This window comes from Papaver somniferum, chromosome 8 (genome assembly GCF_003573695.1).
Source record: "Papaver somniferum cultivar HN1 chromosome 8, ASM357369v1, whole genome shotgun sequence".
NCBI classification, from domain to species: Eukaryota; Viridiplantae; Streptophyta; class Magnoliopsida; order Ranunculales; family Papaveraceae; genus Papaver; species Papaver somniferum.
In genome coordinates, this window is record NC_039365.1 from 33558697 (window position 1) to 33579611 (window position 20915).

The 20915-nt window shown below is 36.0% G+C and overlaps 2 pseudogenes; both read left to right on the forward strand.

Moving 5' to 3' along the window:
• The first annotated feature begins 10070 nt into the window (after window positions 1-10070).
• On the forward strand, window positions 10071-13857 carry LOC113304875 (annotated as a pseudogene).
• On the forward strand, window positions 13836-16817 carry LOC113305376 (annotated as a pseudogene).
• Window positions 16818-20915: the final 4098 nt, after the last annotated feature.

A 20915-nucleotide genomic window follows, 5' to 3' on the forward strand; every position in this document is an offset into this window, starting at 1 on the left:
AGGCATCGTGATCAAGAATTTATTACTCCAACTAAGCTTTATATTGATCATGTTATTTCTAGTTCAAATCCAAATAATTTTAATGATTATTCACCTATTAAAAAGGACGAGGATTTGACAAGAAATACTCTCGTTTTAGACGATGTAGTATTTCCTTTTGATTACGAAGATAATTATGGTTTAGAGGAATGGGTATATTTTGAGTCTAGCGATTTAGAAAGAATAGTCTTAGACAAAGAAAATAAACTCGTAGAGATGAGTAAGGATGAACCTGACTTAGAAGAATCAATTGACCATTTTCAGGAATCTGATGACCTAGAAATTAGGGAAGTTGTGACTAGTCTTTATAGAGACATTGAAAACTCTAAGTTTGGAGGTGATTATCATTCTCCATGTGCTTTAACTCTTATAAAGGTCCATCACTTGGGACTTGACATATGTGCCTCAACCATTTTAAAAGATTATCTTCAAACACGTTTTCCTGAACCTAGTGATGTCCATAAGGAAGTTAAGTTGTTAGAAACCCATCCTCTGGTTGATGTGGTTTACCCAGGCTATGATACCCAGGTAGATTTTGTTTTCCCACAAAAAACTTTTCTTCCAATTGTGGGAATATTTGAATTCCAAATGTGTCAGTTATTAAGTTATGAGACTAAACTTAATTATTTTAGGAAAATAGAATTGACACATTTGCTTAAGAATTACCACCACTCTCATTATGGTCAACTGTGTGACTCAAATATGATTGACTTAGAGGATCCTCAATTATTCAGGTTATTATTGTGTGCTTCTAAATTTTTCCAGACCTTAGAACCTGATATTTCGGATCTTACTTATGAGGAGGTGCAACCCATGAAAATATTTTATTTAGACCCTTTATAGAACCAGAACCTGAACCACAAATAGATGTAGTTGTCTTAGACAAGAAACTAGGCTAGGGTGTGCTATGTTTATTCATTTTCTTGTATTTTTGCAGTTTCCTTTTGTCTGTGATAACACTTTTTGATGCAGACGACCCACAATTATTCCGGTTATTTCTTTATGATATGAGGTGATTAATTATTTCTTATGTCTGGCTAAAGACGTTAAACTTAGCACTTTTTGGGAGGTAACCCATGCTCATGCAACACGGTAATATATTTTCTTAACTCTTTTGCTTCAAATGGTAACAATTTCTCCTTGTTCATGCTTTTAATTTTATTTTTAGAACATTGAGGACAAGGTTAGATTTAAGTTTGAGGGTATGGGATAAACTTTTTAGTTGCAATAAATAAACTCCAGAGCCTAGAAATTTATGCCTATTAAATGTGGCACTAACCAATCTAAGTGAATGGAAGCATCTTGGTTGTAGGAGTTGAGGAACCAATCTGAGTGGATGGAAACATCTAAATAGAGTTTATTTACAAAAGCACATAGCTCCGGTGTCAGAAATAACATGGTAGTTTCTCCATATCTCGTTGATTCCTTTTCACTTTCTGTTTTTATTTTATTTTATTTTAAAAATATGTTTCTAAGTGATTTGTTTGGGCCCACAACATCGAGTTGTTACCACTGCCAGGGTGAAATAAAGTGATTGAGTTACGAAAAAAAATACCAGACCAATCAGACCAAACAGAATAATTCTCAAAAATAAAAATAAATTAACACTTGGATAGCAATATGTGTGTGTTTTCCCTGTCTTCGTCGCTTAAACAAGCGTGGAATGCAGGATCCATGGGAATTACCATGTAATCTGCTGACAAGAAGCATGCGCTTGGATCCGCAAGATCTAATCATGTTGTTAATGTTCAATAAATCGACCACCGGTTCCCTTATATATGCCAGCTGAGTTGATATAGAATTAGGATTATCGACCACTGGTTCCCTCACATATGCCAGTTATGTTGATATTAGTCATACCAGTATCTCAGTCTGTTAGGATAGGTTCATCTTGGAAGTAGCCTTCAGACAGATATGGGAAACACCGCTCACCTTAGTCAACATCAAAACCATGTACATTTTTTCTATATCCATCTTCTTAATCTATCCATGTGATTTGTTGACTCCGGATATTGATGTCCATAGTGCGGCTATCTGAGTAGAGCTTTGTCACTTATATATGAATTTTAGCATGCTTGAGTGCGAACTCGTCAGGGTACTTCCTCCTTTAGTCAATGAGAGTATGCCAACCAAGGAGATTCTTTAGTGCCTTCTAAGGTTCTGCGTAGATAGATAAGGTATGGAGTAAAGGTTTTGTGGGTACATCTCTTGTAAACCCTCCCGAGACTATAACTCGGCCACTAGGGCCACCTAGGGGTTTAAAGGCTTGTTGTACACGCTAAGTGCAATCGCGATGCCTGCGACAGTGAGTTAGGATTTTATTTTCTAGATTAGATTTGCTCGAGGACTAGCAACTAATAAGTTTGGAGGTATTTGATAGACGCATTTAAGTATCTATTTTATTATCAATATTTTATATTTTTAGTGTCCAGTTTTTTACTTATTTTGGTATTTTATCTCTTTGTAGGTATTTTTGGAGAAATAAACAAGTGTGGAAAAATTGGCTCGAAAAGTGATATTTGCACTCGTGGGAGAAAATCACTAAAGGAACTCCTCATTTGGATAAGGGGTACCTCACTTATTAAGGGGTACCCACTTGCTATTTACACCCCAAGACACCCAAGTGTTAAAGGAACCCGAAATTGGTTAGGGGGACACCCATCTTTTACATCCAAATTCTGAAAATTGGCGAGAAAATCTGAGTTCCACGGCAGAAATTAGGGTTCGATTTTTGGGTGACTTATAGAAAGATTCAATCGTTGTAATCAATTGCAATGGGCCCGTTTTGGTTAAACAGGGATGGTATGGTGATTATATTCAATCAACTTGGGCCGTAACAAAGAATTTGAAGAAAACAAGGGAGGATAGTTTCTCGGGTTTGTTTGGATTTTTTGAGATGTTTTAGTGGAGATTAAATCGTTGTTTTGTCTTGGACTAGACCTGTTAGAGCATAAAGAGGTTGTTATGTGTCTTTGGATCAATTGTATTTGGCTGTATAGTCGTGTTGAAGCTAAACAGGGAAAGTTGAACTATCCTCGGAAGTTTTTGGATTTCTTTTATGGCAGTTACGTGCAGTTTGGAAAATATACATTATACCTGTGTTCATTGGATTCTATCCTATTGTTAGAACGAGCTTTGGCAACTCACAAAAGCCGCGTAGAGCAGAGAATAAAAAAAAGGGAAGACCGAGACTTTCTGGAAAAGAAAGAAAGAAGATATTTGCGTGATTTCTTAACCTTGTTGGCTATAAAAAAGGCTTGCACGAGTTCAAGGAAGGGGTGTCGAGAGTTGGGGGCACCAGTAGGGATAATTGGGAGGCTACATAGCCGAACAAATCAAGTTGCAGAAAGGTATTCTGCTGGTGCTGAAGAAGAAGGAAACGAAGAACATTAGACCCACACATACAGTCGCAAAGTCTGCTGCAATAACAAACTATCGTTCTTTCTGCAGTCTTATTCTTTTGTAATGGTGTCTTCTGTAACGATCACTAAGTGTTGCAGATTCGTTGTATTATTATTTCTCTTTAATAAAAATACCTTTTGAGACATGTTTCTATCGTATGAGTGTGTTTTGAGCATGATGAGCTAAACCCCAGCACGACGGAGGAAGCCATGTTTCACAATTGCTTGGTAACTATAATGATTCTTCATGACTTTTTGCATTGATTTAATTGATTTATGATTTTTATTAATTAGTTGTGATTTTGTCTGATGATGTATGCTTAGACTTAGATCTTTTGATGCGTCATGCTTATGATTTACAATTAATATTTTAGAAAGTCTACCTTTGGCAAAAAAATAGAGTCCATAAAAGAGCTAGAAGTATTATGAATCAATATACGAACCAATTGAATGTGATTAATGGTGGAAACTTGAGTCTCAGCAATCTCTCGTTATTGTGACAACCTTTACTGTATTTTCTATTTAAATTCTGAAACCAAATCTCAACGAGTCTGAGTGAACGACAACTTTCTTACCACTATAAAAATAACATCAGTTTCTGGCGCCGCCGACGTGGATTTTTTTTTGAGGTTAGGTTTTAGAAAAAAATTTAGATTTATTTTTTTTATATTATTTCTTTTGTCAAGATTTTACTTGGGTATTTTTGTTTTAAGTGTGCAGGTTTTGCTTGAAGCTAAAAGTTGAAAGTTGGACTTGCCTAATATAGTATAGAGAATCCAAGATTTTTTTTTAATTTTTATTTTGGACTTGTATATATTGTTTGTTTTATTATTTATTTTTTTTACTATTTTATTGATATATATAAAACACGAGCACACACCATTTGCATCTTCAGACTACCGAGTTCAGGAAAACTCGTGGATTAGTAAGTTGAACCCGTGCCTTGGGCCTTATGGGAGTTACTCGCTGAAAGTCCACAAGCCTCAGCCTTGTACCTTTGACCAGTCTTTGATTGTAAGTATATTTTGTTGTGGTAACCTGAGCTTACACAGTTTAGTCAACCTTGCATTTGCACATGCACAATATAATGTCGAACTGGTATTACAATAACCAATACAATGAATATCCGACTGAGCAACATGGACATTATTCTTATTATGACCATAGTGTGAATAGTAGTTGGGAAAGCCAACCTTTTCAAGGTTATGGTTCATATCATGGTGAGCCCAATTACTATTCGCACACCCACCAATCATATGAGCAAAACAATCCTTCTATTTATCTAGAAGAAGCTCTCAAGAGTCATTCCTTATTTATGAAGGAAACCTTTAATATTCCAGATGAGTCCTTAGAACAATCAAAGATGTCACTGGAAGAGTCTCTCAAGCAATTTACTGAGAATACAAATAGGATTGTGGAAAAACTTGCTCAAGATAATCTTACTTTCCAACATAGTGTTTCTAATAATACCCTTGAAAATGAGGATAGTTATTTGCATAATCAAGATGACGAGGTTAGAATTGGTAACATTACATGTTTAGATGAGGTTCAACTATTTTCATGCTATTATGATGATTATGATGAGGACAGTGTTGATGAAGAATTTGAAATATGTAGGCATTGTGATCAAGAATTTGTTACTCCAACTGAGTTTTATAATGATCATGTTATTTCTAGTTCAAATCCAAACAATTTAAATGATTATTCACCTATTCAAAAGGACGAGGATTTGACTAGAAATACCCCCGTTTTAGACGATGTAGTATTTCCTTTTGATTACGAAGATGATTATGGTTTAGAGGAACGGGTATATTTTGAGTCTAGCGATTTAGAAAGAATAGTCTTAGACAAAGAAAATGAACTCGTAGAGATGAGTGAGGATGAACCTGACTTAGAAGAATCAATTGACCATTTTCAGAAATTTGATGACCTGGAAATTAGGGAAGTTGTGACTATTCTCTATAGAGACATTGAAAACTCTAAGTTTGGGGGTGATTATCATTCTCCATGTGCTTTAACTCTTAGAAAGATCCCTCACTTGGGACTTGACATATGTGCCTCAACCATTTTAAAAGATTATCTTCACATGTTTTCCTGAACCTAGTGATGTCCATAAGGGAGTTCAGTTGTTAGAAACCCATCCTCTGGTTGATGTGGTTTACCCAAGCTATGTTACCCAGATAGATTTTGTTTTCCCACCAAAAACTTTTCTTCCAATTATGGGAATATTTTAATTCTAAATGTGTCAGTTATTAAGTTATGAGACTAAACCTAATTATTTCAGGAAAATGAATTGACACATTTGCTTAAGAATGACCACCACTCTCATTATGGTCAACTGTGCGAGTCAAATATGATTGATTTAGAGGATCCTCAATTATTCAGGTTATTATTGTGCGCTTCTAAATTTTTCCAGACCTTAGAACCTGATATTTCAGATCTTACTTATGAGGAGGTGCAACCCATGAAAATATTTTATTTTGACCCCTTTATAGAACCTGAACCTGAACCACAACTAGATGTAGTTGTCTTAGACAAGAAACTAGGCAAGGGTGTGCTATGATTATTCACTTTCTTGGATCGTTGCAGTTTTCTTTTGTCTGTGATAACACTTTTTGATGCAGACCACCCAGAGTTATTTTGGTTGCTTTATGATATGAGGTGATTAATTCTTTCTTATGTTTGGCTGAAGACGTTAAACTTAGCACTTTTTGGGAGGTAACTCATGCTCATGCAACACGGTAATCTCTTTCCTTAACTCTTTTGCTTCAAATGGTAACAATTTCTCCTTGTTCATGCTTTTAATTTTATTTTTAGAACATTGAGGACAATGTTAGATTTAAGTTTGGGGGTATGGGAGAAACTTTTTAGTTGCAATAAATAAACTCCAGAGCCTAGAAATTTATTCCTATTAAGGATGGTACTAACCAATTTAAGTGGATGGAAGCATCTTGGTTGTAGGAGTTGAAGAACCAATTTGAGTGGATGGAAACATCTAAATAGAGTCTATTCACAAAAGCACATAGCTCAGGTGTTAGAAATAACATGGTAGTTTCGCCATATCTCGTTGAGTCCTTTTTACCTTTTGTTTTTATTTTCTTTTTAAAATATGTATCTAAGTGATTTGGTGGGCCCATAACATGGAGTTGTTACCACTGCTAGGGTGAAATAAAGTGATTGAGTTACTAAAAAAAAAGACCAGACCAAACGGAATAATTCTCAAGTATAAAAATAAATTAACACTTAGATAGCAATATGTGTGTGTTCTCCCTGTCTCCGTCGCCTAAATAAGCATGGAAAGCAAGATCCACAGGAATTACCATGTAATCTGCTGACGGGAAGCATGTGCTTGGATCCGCAAGATCTAATCATGTTGTTAAAAAAAAGTTGTTAATGTTCAATAAATCGACCACTGGTTCCCTTGTATATGCCAGATGAGTTGATATAGAATTAGGATTGTCGATCACTGGTTCCCTTGTATATGCCAGTTGTGTTGATATTAGTCAGACCAGTATCCCAGTCTATTAGGATAAGTTCATCTTAGCAGTGGCCTTCAGACAGATATGAGAAACACCGTTCACCTTAGTCAAGGTATATAGAGGTTTATGAGAGGTAATGGTGGATTAATGATATCCCAATAAGTGTGCCCTCTTTCCCCTTTTATAATGACCATCTTATGGATAAGTTCCCATAAGATTAACATATTACAAAACTACCATTTCCCTCTCCTTAAGTTATCACCAAACCCTAAGAGTCTTTCTCCTTGGGCCAAAGCCTAACTAACTTAATATACTCTTGGATGGACTAGAACTATCTCATTCTAATGGGTTAGGCCTAGTCCCCTAGTCTCTTTATCTTAAAAGGACCCTTTGATAGGCTATAACAGAAAAGTTTTTTTTTTCTAAAACTCACATCAATACCAAACTAGCCTTAAATCACCTACTATTCAAACCTTAATCATAATAATTATTCTGTGAGTGATCCAGGAAGATACAGGCTAAACCTTTAAATGAATCGGGAAAAAAAGTCAAGGTCAAACCCATTTGGCAAGGTATGGGCATGTTCAGAGAGCTTCTAATCTGGTACTGAAATTGTTGGACAAGATTAAAGTAGGGCACCCGAGTATAGGGTATAAGCAGTGGGTTTTTTTGGGCGAAGGAAAATTGGTTCAATCCATGGATCTATGTGGTACCATCTCATCAACAAGTTTGGCAGGTTGCAACCCAATAGACTCATAAATACCAAATTATGATTTTGGGTCGTATATGAAATAATTGTGAAAACCAATCATAGTTACATTTAAAAAATTACACAAAAAGAGGGAGATGTATTTAGTTAGAGCAAGTCTTATAGTGGAATCCATCCTATTCCAAGTGTGGAAAATTGCGGAATGTCAAATCTAGTGGATTCCAAACTGTTGTTTTCCATGAAAAATCCAAGAAGTGTTCCATGGTTTCGTGGGAGGTCCCTTGGAATCCATCTGAGCGCTAATCAGAATAGCGCTCAACGCTATTCAGAATAACGTTTTTTTTAATCTGTAGATTTAAAACGAGCCCTTGAAAATCTAATGGATGAAAAAAAAAGCGTTAATCTTAATAGCGTAAAGCGCTATTCTGAATAACGTTTTTCTAACGCTATTCCGATTAGCGTAAAACGCTATTTTAATTAGCATTTTTGTTGTTCCACCACTACACTTCCACAATTCTAAATGCTCTTAGAGTTGTGTTTACCTTAGTTAGGTTGTATTTACGAGACAAGCGGCTTTCTAATGCTTCACAAAAAGAGAAAAAATAAAATAAAATATTTTTTAAATTTTGGGCCTTAGGCCTATTCCTATGCACATGCCAAAACATGATATTTAGCATATATGCACCCACTATGGGTACGCCAAACTCATATGTCTATATGCTAGTCCTGGCATATAGGCATACACGCCAGAGTTTCCATCGAGCGATAGAGATTCCATCGCTCGATGGTCTTTGAAACGCCAGCGATAGTCAAGCTAGCGCTCGGTTCTCTGATCATCGCTTATCAAATCTTCATCCAACGGCTACCATTTTCCTCCCTATAAATACCTAATTTCAATCTCATTTCAACTCACACCAGAATTTCTAAACATCTCTAGAATTTCTCAATCTCCAATTCTTTTCATCACTCTTCCAATTCCAATTCATTGTTTGCTCATATGGACGATAATATGAGCGTTGCTGAGTTCATAGCAAACCAACGTGCTGACACAAATCGAAGAGATGATGATCGTGCCAATGTGGATAATGAAATTAGGAGAAGGAAAATTAGATTGAGAAATGAAAATAGGATAAGTCGAATAAGGCGGAAACCAAAATTCACTGTTGCGGAAGATGAATGTATTTGCAGGAATTATGTTTCTTCTACTGAGGATACTGTATTCAGAAATGCATTACATCACGAAACATTATGGCAAATGATTTTTTTAGATTTTTTTGGGAAATTTCAAGAAAAGACAATGAATCTCAATAATCGTGATGTTTCAGAGTTGATTCAACGCTTCAGTACAATCAGTAAGGAAGTTATTAGGTTTGTTGCTTTACTTCATCAAGAAGGTCCAACTTTGAGGAGTGGTGAAACCATGATGGAATTTCAACGAAGGTGTCGTGCGGAATATCGTCGCATCTACGAAAAAGACTTCAAATTTGAAAATTGTTTCGACATTTTAAAATATTTGCCCAAATATTGTCCAATATTTATGTTTTAATTTCTCGATTGTCTAAGTATTAGTTTAAGTTCTTATGTTTTAATTTGAAAATTGTCTAAGTATTATGTTTTAATAATTGTTTAAATGTATCTCTAATTAAAATGTAAGATCGGATTAAGAATAGAATTAAGCTTAATTTTCATTGAATTTCGATATAATCATTAAATAGTCATTTTTTACAAGGCATAAAACTAGACAAGAAAATTTTGAAATATACACTTTAAAAATAAAAATTTGGGACAATGTTTTTCATCTTGTTAATCTTCTTCATTTCATCAAATTTCCAATCAATGCGCTCATGAACGGATTCTCCTTTGTTTATCTTCTTCTTTGGCTTCAAATTTGTTTTGCCTTGAGTTTCCTTGCCTTGAACTTTTCTTTGCCTTTTCTTAGTTGCGGTTTTGACTTGGTTGATATCCAAAATTTGGAGACTTCTTTGCTTCTTACTTAATTCTTTATACTTATCACATATCTTGTTAACGGCACCTTCAAGCGCTACTCCCGAAAAATCAAGTTGTGTTACCGAATAAAGTTGGATTTGAAATTGTGACATTTGGGAAATTTCAAAAAAATAAATTTGATTTAGAAAGAGAGAAATAAAGAAATTTAGATTAAGAAAAAGAGAATTTCAGAAGAAAAAGATTGTGTAAAAAATTTCGGAGTAAATATTTGGGTTTGAAAATTACCTATTTATAGCAATAAAGAACTAGCCGTTGGCGTTATTCATAATACCGATCGACAGAAACTCCGTCGCTCAATAATTTTTCCATAGTGGCACAACTCATTTGCCATGCCACCCGGTATGCCAAACAACATTTTTTTTTGTGCCATACCCATGGGAATAGGCCTTATCAATGTGAGAGGCTCTAGAGTCTGGGCAATAGCCTAAATGCTCTGAAGTCTGAACTCAAAACGAGGGAAGAGTAAAGTTTCGGTGGAAGTCTGGAAGACGAGGAATTAGTGATAAACAAGAAGAAATTAAGGATTGGGTTTGGTGATTTGAGGATTATCAATCTATGTTTTAAACTAAATTAGAGAACGAAGTGAGATCAGTGGAGGGAGGGCATTGGGAATTTTTTTTGGGTTCTGAAGGTGATTGAAAATAAAAATTTATAGTTAGGGTTTGAAGTGATGATTCAGAAGTTTAATTGAGGCAAAACAAGAAATCAAGATCAACTGCTTCAATCTAAGAGTTTGGTTTAAGGTAAATTTTGTTTATCCCTAATACTATGTGAATTTGGTAAGCTCATTTGTTTAGGTTCAAAAGATGATTTTTCTCTTTTCAACAATGAATATGTCATGTGTGTCAGTAAACTAGCATGCACATTCTACCTTTTGATTTCATCGATCATACTTGTTAATTTTTCTTTGTTGAGTCGTTGAAGGAGAGATTTATTTGCAGAAAACTTTTGAGCAATTTTCTTTTCTTCAAATGCACCAGATATCCCGAGTACTTGTGAAGCCAATTGCACTTCTAAATATTTTACGCATCATCAGATGTGGGCATTGAATGAACATAAGATTAAGAACATGTAATAAATCAACTATCTTGCATTCAATAGGAATGTTGTTTCATCCACATACTATCAGTAGTCAGTGGAATGGAATCAAATTGGTATTATGAAAGTTCCATCCTCCTTAAGCTTTACTGGAACAATGTTGGTGAATTTAACTGACAAATGAGAAACACTCGTTTACTTCACTTCACAAATCTATATGCTCTGAGAACTTATACATGTTGTAGTTGAAGCATAACTCTTTAAGTCATAATTGACTTCCTTTTGTTCAATCCATTGCATTTTCTACTGTTCAATAGAGTATTCTCTTATATAAAGAAGACAAAAAAACCTGAAACATTACACTTTTTCTTCTTTGAATATTCTCTACTCAGTTGAAATCTCTTACGGCATTGTGTTTACTAGATTAGGAAAGTGATGTTTTGCATGTTTTCTTTAGACTGATGATGAATACTTTTTGGATGTTCATTTTGTTCTGTTGCAAAATGTAAATGTTTCTGCAAAATCCAAGTGCAGTTTGATCTTTCCTTTTTATTTGTGAAGGAGATGGAAAATGTTGAGTGCATAATTCACAAAAGCTTGGAAATGTAGTCTGCACACAAGTTTTGCTATATAATCTTTAATGTCTTCTTCCTATTTTTGAAGTTCAAAATTGCCTTTGCTAATTTTACTGCATCCTTGTTAAGAGTGTAGACTACACCTTCTTATATGTCTTTTGTTTACTGCAAACTAACTTATTTCATCGTATGCAGGTATGTTTATATTAGGAGGGGATAAAAGATAGAACACGTAATAGAAATAGAAGAAAAGAATTGGGGGAGATCATAGATGTGTGATAAGATCAACTGACCAAGGACAGATACGGGATAGCCACTATCCGTTCCGATAAGTACCGTTGACAGCCCTACTCAGCTCAGATAATCATGAACGTTTCAATAATCGGTAATTTCTATCAATATTTGACAGTTTCTCTTACTTATGCTTTTCAAATTGATTACTAATTTGCATGATTTGTTTTTGTGGGGGGGGTTTGTGAAGATCCTTTACAGGGAGATTTTCCTGAAGTCATTGAGGAGTTTTTGGAACACGGGGTTATGAAATGTATTGCATTTAACCGTAGGGGAACTCTTCTCGCTGGTAAGGAATTATATATAGTTCATCTTTTAAGTCTACTCTTATTGTAAACTTTAAAACCTAGACTAGTTCTGTTGGGAGTGGAATTATGCAGTCAGCGCAATCACTTCTCTGCATTCATGTTGTTGTTGTCGTTCTCTTCCTTTTTTGACTAGTAGATGTTTTCTTATTGTTTCTTCAGCTGGGTGCTCAGATGGAAGCTGCATTATTTGGGATTTTGAGACAAGGGGAATAGCCAAGAAACTTAAAGACTCAGAGTGTAAAACTCCTGTCACAAGCATTTGCTGGTCAAAGTATGGTCATGACGTACTTGTAGCAGCCATTGACAAATCCTTAACACTTTGGAATGTTGTCAATGGAGAGAAAGTAACGCGCATAACTGTGCAGCAGACTACACTTCAGGCTCATCTGCATCCTGGATCTCACACACCATCCGCCTGCCTAGCATGCCCTCTCTCTTCTGCTCCACTCCTTGTTGAACTAAACACTGGAAACACTACAGTGCTACCAGTGTCACTATCTGATTTGGATAGTGGTGCTGTTTCCTCCCGCAACAAGTTTTCAGATGGATCTGCTCCTTTAACCCCAACATCTGTTTGCTTTTACAAGTACGGAGATCTAATTTATGTAGGGAACTCCAAAGGTGAAATACTAATTATTGATTACAAGAAAGTTGAATTATACAGAGTTGTCGTCAATTCAGGTGTTGCTGTTATCAAGAGTATTTCATTTAGTAGGAATGCGATGTATCTTCTTACAAACTCAAATGATCGCACCATTTGGGTTTATGAGAATCATCTTTCTCAAAAAGATGGAGTTAAAGCCCTTGACGAATTACGTACTAGCTTCGATGATCTTCAGGGTGTTGAGAAATTGAAGGCAGTAGGATCTAAATGCCTAGCACTTTCTCGGGAGTTTCAGGATTCAATAAATAGGATACATTGGAAAGCACCTTGTTTCAGTGGCGATGGTGAGTGGGTAGTTGGGGCTTCTGGTAATAAAGGAGAGCATAAGATATATATCTGGGATAGGGCTGGACATCTTGTGAAGATTTTAGAAGGTCCTAAAGAAGCATTGACAGATCTAGCATGGCATCCAGTGAACCCCATTGTGGTCTCAGTTTCTATATCTGGGTTGGTCTATATTTGGGCGAAAGACTATACTGAGAACTGGAGTGCATTTGCTCCCGACTTCAAAGAGCTAGAGGAAAATGAAGAATATGTTGAGCGGGAAGATAAATTTGATTTGATGCCTGAAACTGAAAGGTTATAAATATCGATTTTGGCCAGCTGAAACTTTAGATTTGGGCTTATTCTTTCTTATTTTTTGTTCGTTGTTTGATTATGAGAAGTGGTGATGTAGGTGAAACATTCAGGTCTGAACGAAGATGAAGACGTTGATATCCTGACCATGGAGAAGGAGTCAGCTTTAAGTGATTCTGATATGTCACAGGAAGAGCTGTGTTTCTAACCAGCAGTGCCTTCTCCTGACGTTCTTGATCTCCAAAACAAGTATGTTGGGAGTTCATCGAAAATGATCGATAGCAATCACTCTGGTTCTCCACTCTCTGATGAGGCTGGTCAGGATGGGCATGGAGTAAACCTTGATTCAAGTCCAGTGGATGGTAGCTAACTTACAACTTTATCTAGATATTATCATTTTGTGGGTAGAAACACATTGTAATCTACAGTTTGTTTATTGCAGCATTAGGTAATTTAGTTGCAGATGATACAGGTGCAACTACTGCATCCATGAAGAGAAAACGGAAACTGTCAGAGAAGGGGTTGCAGTTACAACAGGCAGAGAAAGTGCGAAAAGCCATTAAAAAAACCTATCAAATCTTTTGGCGGCAAGATATTGAAAAACCGAAATAAATCTGTTGATGAATATATGTCTGCAGATGATGAAACCGACTGAGTAAATTGTTGGCAATTCTTTACTTCTTAGTTTTATATCCAATATTATATAATCAGTTTTCCACTTGCTTTTCATGTGGGGAACTTCTCTTAAATGAAAGATTACAGAACTTCCAGAGGATACATGTTAAGTATGCTCATGGTCAGAATTCAAAATTGCCATTACTTAACCATGATTTTTGAGATATGCTGTGTTTCTATTTGTTGCACGATTTTTAATACTTTAGTTTAGTTCCATATCTGAATGTTGTGATGTTGTATAGGCTTCTGATCTATTTGTAGTGATGAGTTCCTTTCTTCCTAAAAGTGGAAAAATTGTGTCTATTGCTGTGTATCCATCTGAGTTTGGGCTTAAGCGTATGGAAGAGGAAGCAGTGAAGGGTCCCGTTGGTTTATTTGACGATGGCAAAGGGAAGAGTGATGATGACGACGACGATGATGATCATGAAATTGACGAAGAAAAGTCGCGTACTTATGAGAAAAGTCGCCTCAGGTAATCTCTTAACTGCAAAAGGCGCCTATTTCTATGTTATTACTTTCAGTTTTGTTTTTGTATATATCCTGGAGTTAATATTATAATCGTAGCTGTTTCTTAATTTGGAAAAGCCAATCACTACGATGATGGTAAAGTTAGTTTATGTTCTGCATTCTTGGTGTTGATACTACTTCTACTAGTAGGCACGTCATAATGCTTCCAGCTTCTTAACGAGCTTTCTTTGGCCTTACTGCATTGTATTTCTGGATATCATTATATGCTTTCTACAATCATTTGAACAAGTTCGATATATCAAGTTATTGTGTATGTTTAATTTCAGGTATATGTGGTTGTGGAGTGTGATTCGAGCAATACGGCAGATTACCTGTACAAAAATTGTGATGGTATTGAATTCAAAAAAACATCTAATGTGTTGGATCTGCGGTTTATACTTGATTCTATGGAATTTAAGCATCCCCCCAGGGACATCGCCACAGAGGTACTATTCTTTGACATTTTTTTTTTGGACTAACTTATGAAGCGGAACAGTGTTACATGTACATGCTTCTGAAATATTCTGCTATTACGGTGTTTCACTTCTAAGACTAGATAACTTTTCAGTTGATGTGTTAGTCATTCCACTGGTAGAATATTACTTCAGGCACCTACAGACTATGAATGTATAGATTTTCAAACTCGTGCACTGCAGCATAGCAACCTTGAACTTACGTGGGACGAAGATGAGCCACAACGTATTAAGGCCCCGAAACGAACTTTCAATGCTGACCAGGTTGGTGAATATTGTTATGGTCCTATTACTGAAGTGATTTGGTTTGGTTCAGTAACTTTGAATTTTACAAGAGATTCGAGGTATTAAACTAGTTTGTGTAATTTAATGATTAAGGTCGCCTTGTGGGTTTCTGGTCCATGTATAATTATGGACTAGTCATTTCATGATAATCTGAAAATTTAAATTCTGCACGGGACAAGATTGAGATGCTTAACTAAAGTCCCATTTTAAAATTTCCCTAGCATTAGCTATATATTTATTCCTAAAGCTATGCTGACAAGTGCTATCACTTTTATAGCTTGCTGAATCGTAGATGAATGCGTATTTAGCTTCTGATGTAAGCGATGATGATGATGATGATGATGAAGATGAGATCGTCGCTCAGGATGACCAATCCAAAGAAATGATTACTAAAGCAGAGAAGTATCGGGTTCTATTTGAGAGGGGTGATGAGGGTTCAGATGGAGGAGATGATGATGAGGATGGGAACAAGGATATGGAGGTTACTTTCAATACTGGATTAGAAGACTTAAGTAAGCGCATTCTTGAGAAGAAAAAGGACAAGGACTCCGAAACAGTGTAGAATCAATATCTTAGAAAGAAGAGCGAGAAAAAGAAGGCAAGAAAGAACGCTTCTGAGCACTCGTCAGAGGATGAGAGTGGTGGCGAACAGGATGACCTTTTCATTGACGAATCTTCAATTAAATTCAGTAAGGGGGGTAAAAGTAATCGCAAGGAAAAGCAGCTTGAAGATACAGAAAAGGAACATGAAGCCAGCAAAAGCAGCTGACTACACTGATCCTCGATTTCAAAATCTGTTTAAATCTTCTCTTTTTGTGTTGGATCTTACAGATCCACAGTACAAAAGGTATGTAGCTTGCTTTACACACCCAGTAATAAGTTCTCCAGTACCAAATATATCCAATATGTACTCACATTTGAATGCTGAATCAAATCCTGTTCAATACATTCTTAACTAGACGAATTAAGCTGTTCCTTTTGATGACAAATCATTCTTGGGCATTGGAAGGGCTGTAGCGCTTGCTGGGTTGTGATCATCAGATAGAGTGGAACTCTGCATAAGTATATGCCCCAGAGGTGCATAGCATGCACTTGTCCCACTTTTCTATGTGTGTCGTTTACTATATACAACATTGGACCCTGTCGTGTAGCCAAGCTAGTCTTCTTCTCATTGAACTGTATTTGTAAAGTTTGGTTTCTAAAAATGGTTCTAATGGACAAGAATGTGGATGGATTTTGCAGAAGTGTAGCTTATGCTCGTCAAGTGGGAGCACAGAAGCAAAATGGTGTCCATGGAGACCTAGGCAACGGGGAAGAATTGACACCACACGCTCAATTGTCCTCAAACAACTCCGTGCCTGGCAAAAAAGTGGAGGATGACTTGAAATCTTAGGAAATGCCAAGTTCTTCAAAGAAAGAGAAGTTTGAGCTTTCATCCTTTGGTCCGATCTCTTAAGAGAAAGTCTCAACAAGCTCAAATTCCGTCTTCCTCGATAAACGTGCTAGAAAAAACTCAGAATCCAAACCCAATGGTCACATTGTAAAATATTTTAACAGAATATCACAGCTATACTGAATCTAAAAATAAAAATAAATGACACTGTGAGTGTTTGCACAAAAGATCAAAACATGATAATTAAGGTCTAAATCATTAGTTTAATCGAGATGAAAGGATAAGGACGTGATCATAAAATTATATTGTTGGGTTTGAAGAATCAAGAACGCATAACCGTACTTTCTACCACATAAGGGACATTATTGTACTTGTGTAACTTGTCAATATATTCAACGCTTTTGTTTAACTGTATTATCAACTTAATTTTGATTGGACTTATCCGGAGCAAAACTTAGCTAAAAAAAGCATAGACCAGGAATTGATTGTTAAACACAATCGACTCGATTAGTAATATACTGATGAAACATTTTTGCTATTAAAAACAAGCCAGTGCCTTAAAGGTCAGCCATGAAACTGGAAATTGTCAGCTGGAGAAGTGCAAAGATAATTGAGCCAAGATTGGTTGCCCATTTTTAATTTTTGCACTCTTGTTCCAGGAAACATTCATTCGCATAATGAATTAAATTTTTTGTTGATTTGTAAGAAGCTAAGCAGAGTAAGGATTCAATCAGATAGACCTTCAAAATATTTTTCATTGACTCATCAGGCAAAAGTCGTCTACATAAAATATCCAACTTAAAAAGTGCCAAGCAATTATTTGTTTGTGCGTGGTTTGGAGCTTCTAGGCGAAGGGTTCATCCGTGAAGGTAGGTTCCTCTTGGGATAGAGAAACATCAATTCCTCTGCATGTCAACTGAATAAAGTTTCAGTTAAGGACTTGATTCAACTGGCGCAGGTATGGGTGCTCCTCGATGAGCCTGTGGCGATGGTGGTGGCGATGGAGACATATGAACTGCAAAAGGGGATGGTGGCGATTGTTTTCCTCCAGTTATGGATGCACAATAGCCCTTGATTACATTTGGGTAAGCAGGATTGAAAGGTATTCCGATTCCCCATCCCCAATCATATGAGAAAACGGCCGGCAAGCAAGTCTCACTGAGGTCAATAATAGCTTTGCAACATGCCGGACCTAGTCGGAGCTGAAATGTAAATAGGAAATTCAAGATCTCAGCTTTGCAACCTTCAATATCAACAAGAGCTGACCAACATTTTCCGATATCCGGATTGTATGGACCTGGCAATATTGGTGGAAACAACTCAGGAATCCCAACTGTATCCAGTTGGGTGGGAGCTAGAGATTGGGATTCAGCTATGCCCATTGTAACAGCTGATGCGACAATCAGTAGTACCAGAATGGAAAACTGTTTTACCTTCTTAGCCAACATCTCTTGAAAGCTCAAACTCTTCATTTTTACTGTTTATCTTTCTTGCTACTATTGTTATACTATAGTGCACTACTGGGAAGTACTTATATAGTGTTCAAGATATGGTGAAACTGTTATACTCTTCATTTACACCTATTAATGTCGAGGATTTATGAACATCGGTTTTCTTGTTCACCTCTTAAGTAATTCTTACTGTAACCATTTTTCATTTACACTGTAGTAAAATCTAATTAATGCAATAACTATTTCAGTTGTTTTCATGCAATGAATGAAAACATGACTTGTATTTTCACAAACCAGTCTACATTATAGGCCATTTGTCACACCCTTCCTTACACAGTCCCTTGTAGCCACTCTCAAGTCTAGAGTTCCAAATGAGTTTACCTGGGCGGCTGGGCCAGTAACATTTTTCTCCATCACAAAATACCTTGACGATTTGTTTCTGCGTTTTACCATTCGAAATGTGCAATATGAATTTTAACACAAACTTCTATATACTTCACAATTTGAATACATTTTTGTTAGTTACACTTGACAAATATTTTTGGTATGCGTTAATGCATATCTCTTATTATTGTATATATAATTTGAGTCCAAATTAGAGAGCTGTGGTTGAAAGCTGAACAAACCTCGAATTTTAGAGCTTCCGGCCCCACTTGAAATAATATAGAGCAATAGCAATTTTGGGTTTTGAGATCTTTTCGGTGTTTTTGGTTGCACACGTTTTTGGGTAAGTGATGAGTACCTTCCCAAAAATCATACAAAAACCTAATCTGATAGCGTCTTTCCGCCTCTCTACTCTTTTTTCTCTTAAAACCCTAATAAGATCATTCTTTTTCCTGTTTTTTTTTCTGCGAGTAAACATAAATCTCAAAGGGTTTGTTATATCAGTGTTCATTTTTTTTTTGTTTTTTGTTTTGTTTTTTGGAGGCTTCAGAGAATCGATCACTTTAAGGTAAATAAACTCAACTCCAAGTAGTATGTGTTTGATTATTTGAATATTTTTTATTTGCTTATTCTTTTTTTCTTTGATACTGTTTGGTTATGGTTAATATTATGATGTTGTATTTTATTATTTTCGACAGACAGCGGTTTAATTAAGTCATGGATATGGAAGAAGAACCTCTTTAGCGGGTTAATCCAGATACATTCCCTTGCGGATGATATCTTGAAACATTTCAAAGTGGAAAAGATAATTTGTTGATCATTCAGGGTCGACTAAAGACGCCCGCCTTTGTGTTGGTGGTGGTATTTTTCCTGAAGCATCGGTAGAGGATGATTGGTCGGTGTTTGGCGATCCACCTCATCTTCTGTTTATAGCTGCGTTTGTGTTTCCCCAACAACTTTTACAAAATCTTAGGCGAGAATGTTGTAGTTAGGATGAACACTTCTCAAGAAAGTAATGTTTCCCTTGCCTTCTAAAGATTTCTTAAAGGTTAACACTGCTTCAGCAGTATCATCTGGTATATTCCTTTTCACTTTTCCACACATACGTGTGGGTATTGATTATTTCAGATGCTTTTATTGTGAAATTATAAGATAACTCAATTAGTGAAATTGCCTAATCATCACCACGATTATATAAAGGGAACCACAAGATTGAAATCACTGTCTACAATTGCTTATAATGAGTTGCATGCAACATAAATTTCTGACACACAAGCAAGTGTTTTATGTTTCAAAGTTTCAGTATTAATCATAGATTCTTTTTTTCTTCTTGATCGGTTTTAATCTTAGATATTCAATAATGATGTTATTGTCTCCTTAACTTTCAAGTGTTGTATGTTTACATATAGAGCTATAGTTCTGAGATCCATGAAGTAAAACTGTGCCACTATATGCATGCCACGGGGGAAATGAAGTATATGATATGCATATGCACTTGATGGATGAAAGGTATGTACTGCAATGTCTAAATGCTATTATTTACGGACTCCCACTATTTTTTGATTAACCATGCTAAAGTAATCGCTGTGTGTACCACAGAATAATCAAATGCAGGCTAAAGTACCAATAGCAGGCATGCATAGGTTTGAACTTTGAACCTCTTCTACTAAAAGAAATGTTGTCCAATAATTGTGAGATTCACTACTGCAACACCATATGGAAACTACATAATCATGCATCCTAAAGATGTTATGTAGTTAAACAAGCTCACCAAGGTCCAGTACTGCGTGGCAAATAGGAAATCTTTCCATGAGGGAGATGGTGATCGTAAATGCGAGGTAAACAAACTATTATACATTTCTTATTTGGTTACCACATGTAGTACATATCTTTCTTTGCTACGCGTAATACAATTTTTAGGCAGCTGAGCCATCATGAATATAAACGTATGAGGTGAATGGATAAAGTGTAATTCAACGATGGGAATGGGATGGTCGAGGGTAATGGACAAGCTTGTGGCAAATCTTTGCCATTGGTAGTGCCTACTTGAAAGTTCTTTAGCTTTTGTGGGATTAAAAACATTTAATTCAGTTCCAAATTCGCTCTGGAGTTCTTATTATTGGAACTTAAGCTAAATATTTATGATTGTAAGTTCCTTTGTTCCATTTCAAACTTAATGACGCTCAGAGACATTTTACTAAGGATGTTGGTGTGATTGCAAGATAAAGAGTAGCAAGAATCATCATCGAGCCAACTATAGCCGCTAGCTATCTCCTATGGTTAGCTGGTGATAGTGTTGATAGGGTAAGAGAAAAATCGAAACATAAATTGCAATAGAATGCGTGTCATATTGTACCAAGGTTAACATTGGATAGGTTTTTGCAAGGGTCCATCCTATCAAGTACACACCGAAATTTACTCAACTTTACAGAAAATCCATTGCTCCTATGAAACAAAATATTGATTACTTTTTGCTTTGTTATTTGCAGAATTTAAGGGTATACCAGTATCCAGCATGGATGAAAACCTTATACCAGAGTACTTGCACGGTTTGCGCTTGAAGAGTAAAGAAAAATCTGGATGTTCTCATCCTACTGTTACCTACAATTAGTACAAGGTGGTACGCTTCTGTAATTTAGTGTCACTTTTATTTGAACTTT